General features: G+C 42.1%; 1 pseudogene; it reads left to right on the top strand.

Moving 5' to 3' along the window:
• The first annotated feature begins 249 nt into the window (after positions 1 to 249).
• On the top strand, positions 250 to 350 carry LOC129535594 (U6 spliceosomal RNA; annotated as a pseudogene).
• Positions 351 to 9,232: the final 8,882 nt, after the last annotated feature.

Raw genomic sequence — 9,232 nt, 5'->3', positions numbered from 1 at the left:
GATACTGGTAGCAGGTTCTTTACCACTGGCGCCACCTGGGAAGCGTACAGGATCTTTAGTTGTAGCATGCAGGAACTAGTTCCCTGAGCAGAACCCAGGCCCCATGCATTAGGAGTGCACTGGGAGAACAGAGTCTTAGACGCCGTACCACCAAGGAAGTGCTCTCAACAGAGGGATTTAAAAGAAAAGAAGAAAAACAGCGCTAGCCTGAAACAAACTGAATCTGGTGCTAGCTTCAGCATCACACGTATTGATACAGGACAGACAATGCCAAAATTGACACAGCACAAAAATGAGCGTGGCTCCTGCCCAAGGATGGCAAGCAAATTTGTGAATCATTCCATATATTTACTCATAATTTTAAAAAAATTCAGAATCTCTAGGTATGATGGAGCATCAGGTCATTTTGAAAGGATGTCTAGGAGGTACTAGTGTGCTGTCCAGTTATGGAGCCACCAATAGGAAGATAAGAAGTGTGGATTTCCAGAAAGTGTAATTCCTATGTGTCCCAGGCACAATTAACAGTGATCCACTTCTCCTGAGGGGTCCAGTGGCAAAGGCTCCAAGCTCCCAATGCAGAGTGCCAGGTTCAACCCCTGGTCAGGGAACTAGATCCCACATGCCGCAACCAAGACTTTGAATGTAGCAACTAAAGATCCTGCATGCTGCAACAAAGACCTGGTGTAGCCAAATAAACAAATAAATATTTTTAAAAAAGATGGACACCCCTTCCCTGGAAACATTTGATGCAGTGGCAGTGGGTCTTGGATTTACTTCATTTGGGCCTACATGGTGTGGGTACTTCCTTCCATCCCTTTCTTTTTTCCTCTTTGTTCCCTCCTCCCTCTTTTTAATGCCAGCTTGGCAATCTCGCAGCACAGATCTATTTTAGCACAGCGACATGCTGAGCTCTGAAACCTTTCAAACTGTGTTATTCCCAACTTCAGATACCCTATCCTGCAAAGCAGAGACTTTCTGGGGTTCTCTGAGCTCAGATCCCGGCTGCATATCGTTTCTGAGTCCTCCCAGGCCCCACCATCCACCGGGCTGGTCAGTTTCGCCCCTGACTTCTGTATGCCCCCAGCCATGATGTCCCCTTCACCCTAAGCTGGCTCCAAGAACGAACAGGACGTGAAGGGCAGCCTCCCACTTAGTGGAACCTCTTGTCAGCTGCAAGGAATCTGCCTCCCAATGCAAGGAGATGCAGGTGACAAGGGTTAAATACCTGGTTTGGAAAGATCCCCTGGATAAGGAAATGGCAACTCACTCCAGTATTCTTACCTGGGAAATCCCATGGACAGAGGAGCCTGGTGGGTTACAGTCCATAGGATCACAAAGAGTCAGACACGACTGAGCACCGGCTCAGCTGCAGGCAATATACAGTGTAGATCAACGAGCAGGTCACCACCTTCAACACTTAGGACAGTGGTGCAGAGCAAACCCTTCAGGTTTCTTCTCAGTCACTTCCTGGGATACATTAACCCACATCATGTTTGCACCGGCTTTTGTCTAGCAAGGGTTTTTGATTTTCCATCACAAAAGGAAATACTCGCTTTTTAGAAAGATCCCACAATGTCATCTCCACTCTTTCTAAGTACTATCATTTTATCTCTGCTTTTTTTCAGTAGTTTTTCTTAGGTTTTTTTTTATGTGAACCATTTTTGAAGTCTCTATTGAAAATTTGTTACAATATTGTTTCTATTTTGTGTGTGAGGTTTTTTTTGGGGGGGGGCGGCGAGGCGGGTGGGATTTTAGCTCTCTGACCATGAATAGAACCTGCATCCCTTGTGTTGGAAGGTGAAATCTTAACCACTGGACTGACAACGAAGTTCCAGTAGCTTTGTTTTTTAAGTTTGCAAACTGCAAAATTAGGAGAGAGAAAGCACTCTGATTTCGAGATTTTGGCTACAGGGGGAGCTCTGGACATTGGGGTCATTACTTAAACTTCATCCTTCAAGTGCCTCAATATATTTTCAAAGAAAATAGACTACAGGGTGCTCTGTTTTTTCAACTTCCATTGAGATTGTTATGGAGGAGGCACTCTTGGAGTTTCTGCATATTTTATTCAGATTTTAACAGTATAATTTAAATAATGATCTAGGGACTTCCCTGGTGGTCCAGTGGTTAGGGCCCAGTGCTTTCACTGCCAGGCCCCAGGTTCAATCCCTGGTTGGGGACCTAAGATCCCACAAGACAAACAGTAAAGCCAAAAAAAATTTTTTTTATTAAAAAAAAACAATAATGATTCTATACAGAATCAATAGAATTCTGTATAGAAACAATAATGATTCTATACAGAATTAAGTCATCACGGCACTTGAAGGTGACCCATTCTACATCTCTTCTTGAGATCTTTGATCAGTGGTGCGTTTCCTCCTCTCTCAGTGGTATAGGATACCTTTTTCTTTGTGTAAGTTTTTCATGATGAGTAAACCAGACATAGTAGGACATATCACAGTCAGAAGAAAAGAAAACTCTCTCACCTGAAATCTCTTCTCCCCACTCTTCTTCACACTTGGATGAATTTTCTTAACAACCCCTGGCTTTCAGGAGAGCTTAGTCATGTGAGTGGCACACAGTGCAATATATTTCACAATGACTTCTTAACAATCTGTACAGTTACATATAATGTACTATGAGTTTAAAAAGTCATGTTAGAATATATGTGTTGCTCTCACTTCTTATATGAGATTGAGCACAATACTTACCCTCTTGAGACTACAGTGTCTTCATTTATAAAAAGGGATATTTATAGTAGCTACTTCATAGGGTTTTTGTGAAGATGACAATGGATATAAAGTATAAAGCTAATTGCTGGGCATTTTGGTCAGCTACACAATAAATGGTAGTTAGATGCTGTTATTATTACTTTTGTTAGTATCAACCAAGCTGTTTCTCTGACTTTTTTTTTCTCCTCACATGCTGTAGGTAAAAAAAAAAAAAAAGTACACAGGCCAGATTTCTCCAGAATGAAATTTTGCCATTTGTAGCAACATGGAAGGACCTAGAGGGTATTATGTTTAGTGAAATAAATCAGACAGAGAAAGACAATCTGTGTGATATCACTTGTATGTGGAATCTAAAAATAAAACAAATATATGTGTGTAGCAAAAGAGAAACAGACTCACAGATAGCACAAACCAGGGGTTACCAGTGGGGAGAGGGAAGGAAGAGAGATGACACGGGGGAGGGGATGATGAGGTACAATGATTGTGTATAAAATAAATGGCAGCAAGGATTTATGGTGCAGCACAGGGAACTATTGCCATTATCTTATGAAACATTTTAATGGAATAGAATCTGTAGAAATATTGAATCACTAGGTGGTATACCTGCAACTAATATAATATTGTAAATCAACTATATGTCAATGAAAGAAATAAAAATTAATTTTAGAAAGAGTAGATTTTTTTTCCATAACTTAAACTCACTCATCCTTTGGACAGAATTCTAAAGAGAGAGATGGCGTTCATAGACTACAATTAGGCTAACTTTGATGCTGGATCATTTCTTGCCTATAAATTGTCTGACTGGATACAGTACACTCAAGGATTTATACACTTTTGAGATTTGCCTTCTGGCAAACTCCCTAGAATCCTCACCCAAATCTTCATCTTCAGAATTCCCTAACAATTCTGTATTCACATAGCAATTTGTGGTTTTCAAGTATTATGACCTTACATGTCAACTTTAGAACATTCTAAAAATATATCATTAATGTATCATTAATTAATTAGCATTTTATTAATGCTATTTGTCATGGAAGAACATTAAGAAACCAAGAATTTAGTTGACCTGATCATGGACCCTCAGTTCACGTGAAATTTAGGGAATTAATCGGACCTTCCCTCTTTTCTCCAACATGTACTTTACTCCCATGAGTGAGTTCAAGCAGACTTCTTCTTGGGCTGTGCTGGGTCTCCACTGCGGCACACAGGCTTCTCTGGCTGTGGCATGCAGGCTTGGTTTCTCCATGGCATGTAGGATTTTAATTTCCCAAGCAGGCATTGAACCCACATACTCTGCCTTGGAAGGTGGATTCGTTACCACTGGACCACCAGGGAAGTCACCAAAATGACTTTATTAATATCAAGGAGGCAGACACACAACTAAGAATCCATAGATTGTTTTTTTAACCTTGAAGTTATTGAGCATTGCCATGTGGACACAGCCACCTCACAAATACCCTTTGGCTGCCTGGCATGATGCATATAACAAAATCCACAAAGCATTGGGATGCCAGATTTAGACATTTATTAATAGCTGAAACCTATTCCTGGTCACACATGTAGATTTCCACCTGCCAAAGAAGATCAAAGGACTTGCTTTTATGCTTTGCCTCTTCTTTTCCTACTTGACACTTCTTGAAACTGACAAAAAGTTGGAGGTAATAAAAGGCAAGAAGAGAAGGTATGGAATGTGTGGATTAGGAGCAGAGTGAAAAAGGGACCTGCTTCATTTACGCAAAGAACAGTCACTCCCTCCCAACTGGAGTCTTGGATCTGATGTCAAGCCAGCTCTAGGGTCTCCTGAACAGCCTGCCTTCCGGGTAGAGCATCCCTTCTCTGGAGAAAATCACTGTGTTTGGCAATGGTCTGATGAGTCCATGGCTGATGACATCTGTGCTCCTATTTATAACTCAAGGGTATACCCCCTTTTTCCATCTGAGCTGTTAGCTTTTAAAAATACTTAAAAACCAATCAGCGACTAAATTGCATCTGAAGAGCTATTTCAATTATAGAATGGAGGCAGCTCCTCGGCAACCGAAGTATTTAAGAGCTGCAGAAATTAATGTGCATTTTAATGCTGATTTGCAGAGTATAATACACTTTGTAATTCATTTAAATGTATTCTGTGTGTTTTCTTCTAGCTGAAGGCACAGCGGCAGTCCTTTGAATCATCATAAAAGTACAGTTTTAAAGTTTTTTTTTTTAATAGAAAAGTATTTAAAACCTAAGAAAATAAACCAAGTGAAGACATAATTGGTTGGAACTGAAATGTACCTTGGGGGCTTTTCCTTGAAAAACATCACTTAAAAGCACTCCTGTGGGATGATTCTCCCTCCTGAAAGAGACAACCTGGAGTTTGGATCACATCAAATAAAAATTTCACCTAAAATTGCTTTCTTTCTCGTTGCTGGACTGGATAAAAGTGTTAATTGTTCAGTCGTGTCTGACTCTTTGCAACCCCATGGACTGTGGCCCACCAGGTTTCTCTGTCTGTGGGATTTCCCAGGCAAGAATACTGGAGTGGGCAGCCATTCCCTTCTCCAAGGGATCTTCCCAACCCAGGGCTCAAACCCGTGTCCCCTGCATTGCAGACAGATTCTTTTCTGTCTGAGCCACCAGGGAAGCCCCACTGGACTAGATAGAAACTGTGTTATTTGTCGGAAGCTACTGACTTGGCAGATAAATCCAGGAGAATCAGTGCCTCCATGGATGATGAGTTTTAACACTGAGTTAATTAAACATAAATGTTTTGCCACAGGGCCACACAAGCAGTTTCTCTGTCGTCAGCCTGAAGGAGGAAAAGTCAGTAGAGCAAACAGCTGCTTTTGTTCAGCAGTTACCACAACCAGAATTATGGGGATATGTAAGGGAGGGAGAGTAGCAACAGGTAGGAAAAAAGACCTGAGGTGGACGCACCTGGCCCAGGTCAGCCCTCTGGTCTTGAATGAGTGATCTGGAGAAGCACAGATTTCAGATGCGGATCACCCGGATGCCCTCACTTCCTCCAAAGTCTTCATCCTTTCACACAGCAGATGAGGGACTAACCTCCTGAAATGGGATCACTGCAGATTCTAGGAAAGAGCCAAATCCCTGAGTAACCCCCAGAAGCCTGGTGGAAGTGACACTCCCCTGCTGTGTTCTATAGTCCCTGGAAAACAAAAGGGCACAGCCTTCTGTGTGGAGTCACTGTGACGTGGGATCATCTCGAGCGTTTATCAGTCCCCAGTTCCGTGTTATGTATGTTGGATTTGCTTGGGTTGCATTTGAACCGCTGTGGTTGTTGAGTCGCTAAGTCATGTCTGACTCTTTTTGACCCCATAGACTGCAGCATGCCAGGCTCCTCTGTCCTCCACTGTCTCCCAGAGTTTGCTCAGATTCATGCACATGGAGTTGGTGATGCAATTTAGCCATCTCATCCTCAGCTGCCCTCTTCTCCTTTTGCCTTCAGTCTTTCCGCTTATCGGGGTCTTGAATTGATGAGTTGCACTAAATGATAACACACCCTGCGCTCCTCCCCTCTGAAATTCTTCCCCTTCCCTGAAGTCAGGGTGGTTATAAACTGAGTCAATCAACGCACCTAAGACAGAGGCTCCTCAGCACTCTTCTCCAGGGCCACCCTCTTCCAGGACCTCACTGCCCTTCCGGGTCCCAGTCAGAAAAGTGAAAAGACTTTTTTATGGAACAAGCATGAAATGAGTACTTCCCTCCCATTGCCTTTGGACAGGGTTGTAGGGGAGGATGGGTGAATGACAGCCTCGTTCATCAAAGAGAACAAACCCAAGGGTTGGAAATTTGGGATGACTCCACGCTGTTTACTGAAAATCAGAGATTTCCTGGGGCTTCGAGGAGTGGTTATGGGATGTAGCTAAACTCAGAGGTCACAGTTTAAAGTGTAGTTCAGAATAGGCTCTGAACACCCATCCAGGGTGGCCTCTGCAGACTGTCCAAACTGAGGAAGCAAAAATCTCAGAGATGTGAGCACCTCAGGCTGGCTGGCACGCCAGTCTGAGCACCTGGCTGGTCTGAACTCCGGTTACCTGCAATCACCTCTGCTGGGTAACTGGAGTCTGTACGTTTTACACATTAACCCCTGGAGTCCTCTTCCCCGGGGCCCCAGAGGGCCCACTTTCCCCCAGCAAACGTGACATCGTCACAGTGCATCCTGCCCATGGGACATCCGTTTCTCGGCCTCTATAAGGAAACCACTGAGCCTGCCTCTGAGCTGTACACAGTGGTGGCTTTCATTTAAATACCCACTGCTCTTTCTGTCAGCACTGGGGAACAGAGAACGCTATTTATAGGCATCTTGGTGTCAATTTCCACACCGAGGAGGTGAGGCTGGTTTCTGATGTTGGCCTTTCCAGCCAGCTGTCCCCCATCATTTTGCACAGGCTGGCATGACATTTTCCTCCAGCCAATTGAATCCTGAAAAGTTTTGTTTCTTTCACACGTGAATGAAAAAGAAGTCTCACTCCTCGTAAAACTGTAATGTCACAGGCTCTATCTAATTTGTACTCAGAAACCTTACTAAGCAGAGGGGAGACAACATATACTCCCTTGATAAAGGCTGTGATCACTTATTTGGCAGTTTCTTCTGTAGGGAGGGTGGGAGAATTTAATGTAGAACTTGGTGAATAACTAGAATCTTAGATAATCTTTCCCCAAATAAATGATCCTTTGATTTCCCTTTCTACTTCTTTTTCAAAGCTAAAGATACTGTGTACCAGCAGCTTGTTGAAACCTACGGAGATGAAAACATAAAAGGGGGAAGAATTGCATTCAATAATGTTAATGTTTTAAGTCAAAGGGAAGATACCAAGTACCCAGCACCCGGAAGGGGGAGGTTATTGTTTAATAAAAACCTGGAAAACAGAATGGACTGATGACGATTGTGTGGACAAGTGGGGAACATAATCTGAGTCCTTAAGAAACCTGAACTGTTATAAATCATGGCAAATCTCTAAAAGTCTCTGGAGATTCAGTAAAACCAGACTTCGGATTTGGAGCATGAGTAACTGCCCGCAGCCTCATCTTTGTCAGTCTGCCTAAGCCCTGTGTCTTTCTCTTTAGATGGTTCTGTTAGAGAATTTTGCTCTGTGGGGACCTTTGAGGAATTTAGATCACATATCATGAAATGGGTGAGAATATAAAAATGAAAGCTAGTCTAACCATGACAGCCTTTGAAAAGCACCTGCCATAGAGTTATTTGAGTTATTTGAAAAGCACCTGCCATACACACTAAAAAGTAATCTTTTTAAAACTTTTTATTTTGTATTTTGTATAACCGATGAACGATGTTGTGATAGTTTCAAGTGAACAGTGAAGGGACTCAACCACACATCTACACGTATCCATTCTCCCTCATTTTAGACTCCAAGGCAGAAGAAAAGGCTGAGGACAGGATAAGAAACTGTCCCAGAACAGAGTTCTCCCCATGTCCTCGCTTTGGAAGCAGTGTTCAACAAATAGTCACTGAGCAAATAAGCAAATGAATTAACGGATGAGTGTATTAGTTACTGAGGAAGAGTGAGAAGCAAGTTTAGACAATGTGCTCAGTCGTGTCCAGTTCTTTTTGACGCTATAGACTGTAGCCCACCAGGCTCCTCTGACCCTGGGATTTCCCAGGCAAGAATACTGGAGTGGGTTACCATTTCTTCCTCCGGGGGTGTTTCCGACCCAGGGATCAAACCCACGTCTCCTGTGTCTCCTACAGAGCAGGTGGGTCCTTTACCTTCTAAGACATCAGGAAAGCCCAAGTTTAGACAATATTTGCCACAAAACTGGAAAGCCCACAGAATAAACCAAAACAATCATGAAGTTCTATTGATAGCACCTCCAAAAACACTGTAAAATTACTATCTCTTTTTTTATTACAAAAGATTTCAAAGACATAGAGAAGTATAGAGAATGAACTCTGTTAAAGGAACATTTAAATAAAGCATTAAGAAGAAGAGATGAAGGGACTTGCCTCTGTGCTTCCAATTCAGGGATGCAGGGAGTGCAGGTTCGGTCCTGGGTGGGGGAACTAAGATCCCGCATGCCACACAACCAAATAAATAAATAGAAACACACACACAAATGAATAAAAAGTAAGCAACATTTTAAGAAGCTATTTTAAGAATGAGGTGAACCTCCTGCTTCTCCTTCCCTAGTGCTTGTACCCACCTCTTTCAAGAAATAACCACTTTCATTGAAACTGATGTTAATCATCCTAGGAAATTTTAAAAAATTAAATTTACTTGCAGATATATGTATCCATAAATTATGCATTGTTTTATATCTTTTTTTAGCTTTTTAAAATAAGCACTACTGTACCATACATAATTTTCCCTAACTTGCTTTTCATACTTGTGTTTGGGGGAATTTATCCATGTTGATTTATGTAGCTCAAGGAAATTTATTTTAACTGATGTGTAGTATTTATTGTACCTTATGAATATCCCATAACTTACATCTCCATTTTCCCAGTGCTGTATATTTTAGTTACTTTATTTTTTTTGCTA

The sequence above is a fragment of the Moschus berezovskii genome, chromosome 15 (genome assembly GCF_049115385.1).
Source record: "Moschus berezovskii isolate FMDL1 chromosome 15, NW_MosBer_1.0, whole genome shotgun sequence".
NCBI lineage: Eukaryota > Metazoa > Chordata > Mammalia > Artiodactyla > Moschidae > Moschus > Moschus berezovskii.
Note: the sequence above shows the minus strand (reverse complement) of the source record. Positions and strands in the feature narration are given on the sequence as shown.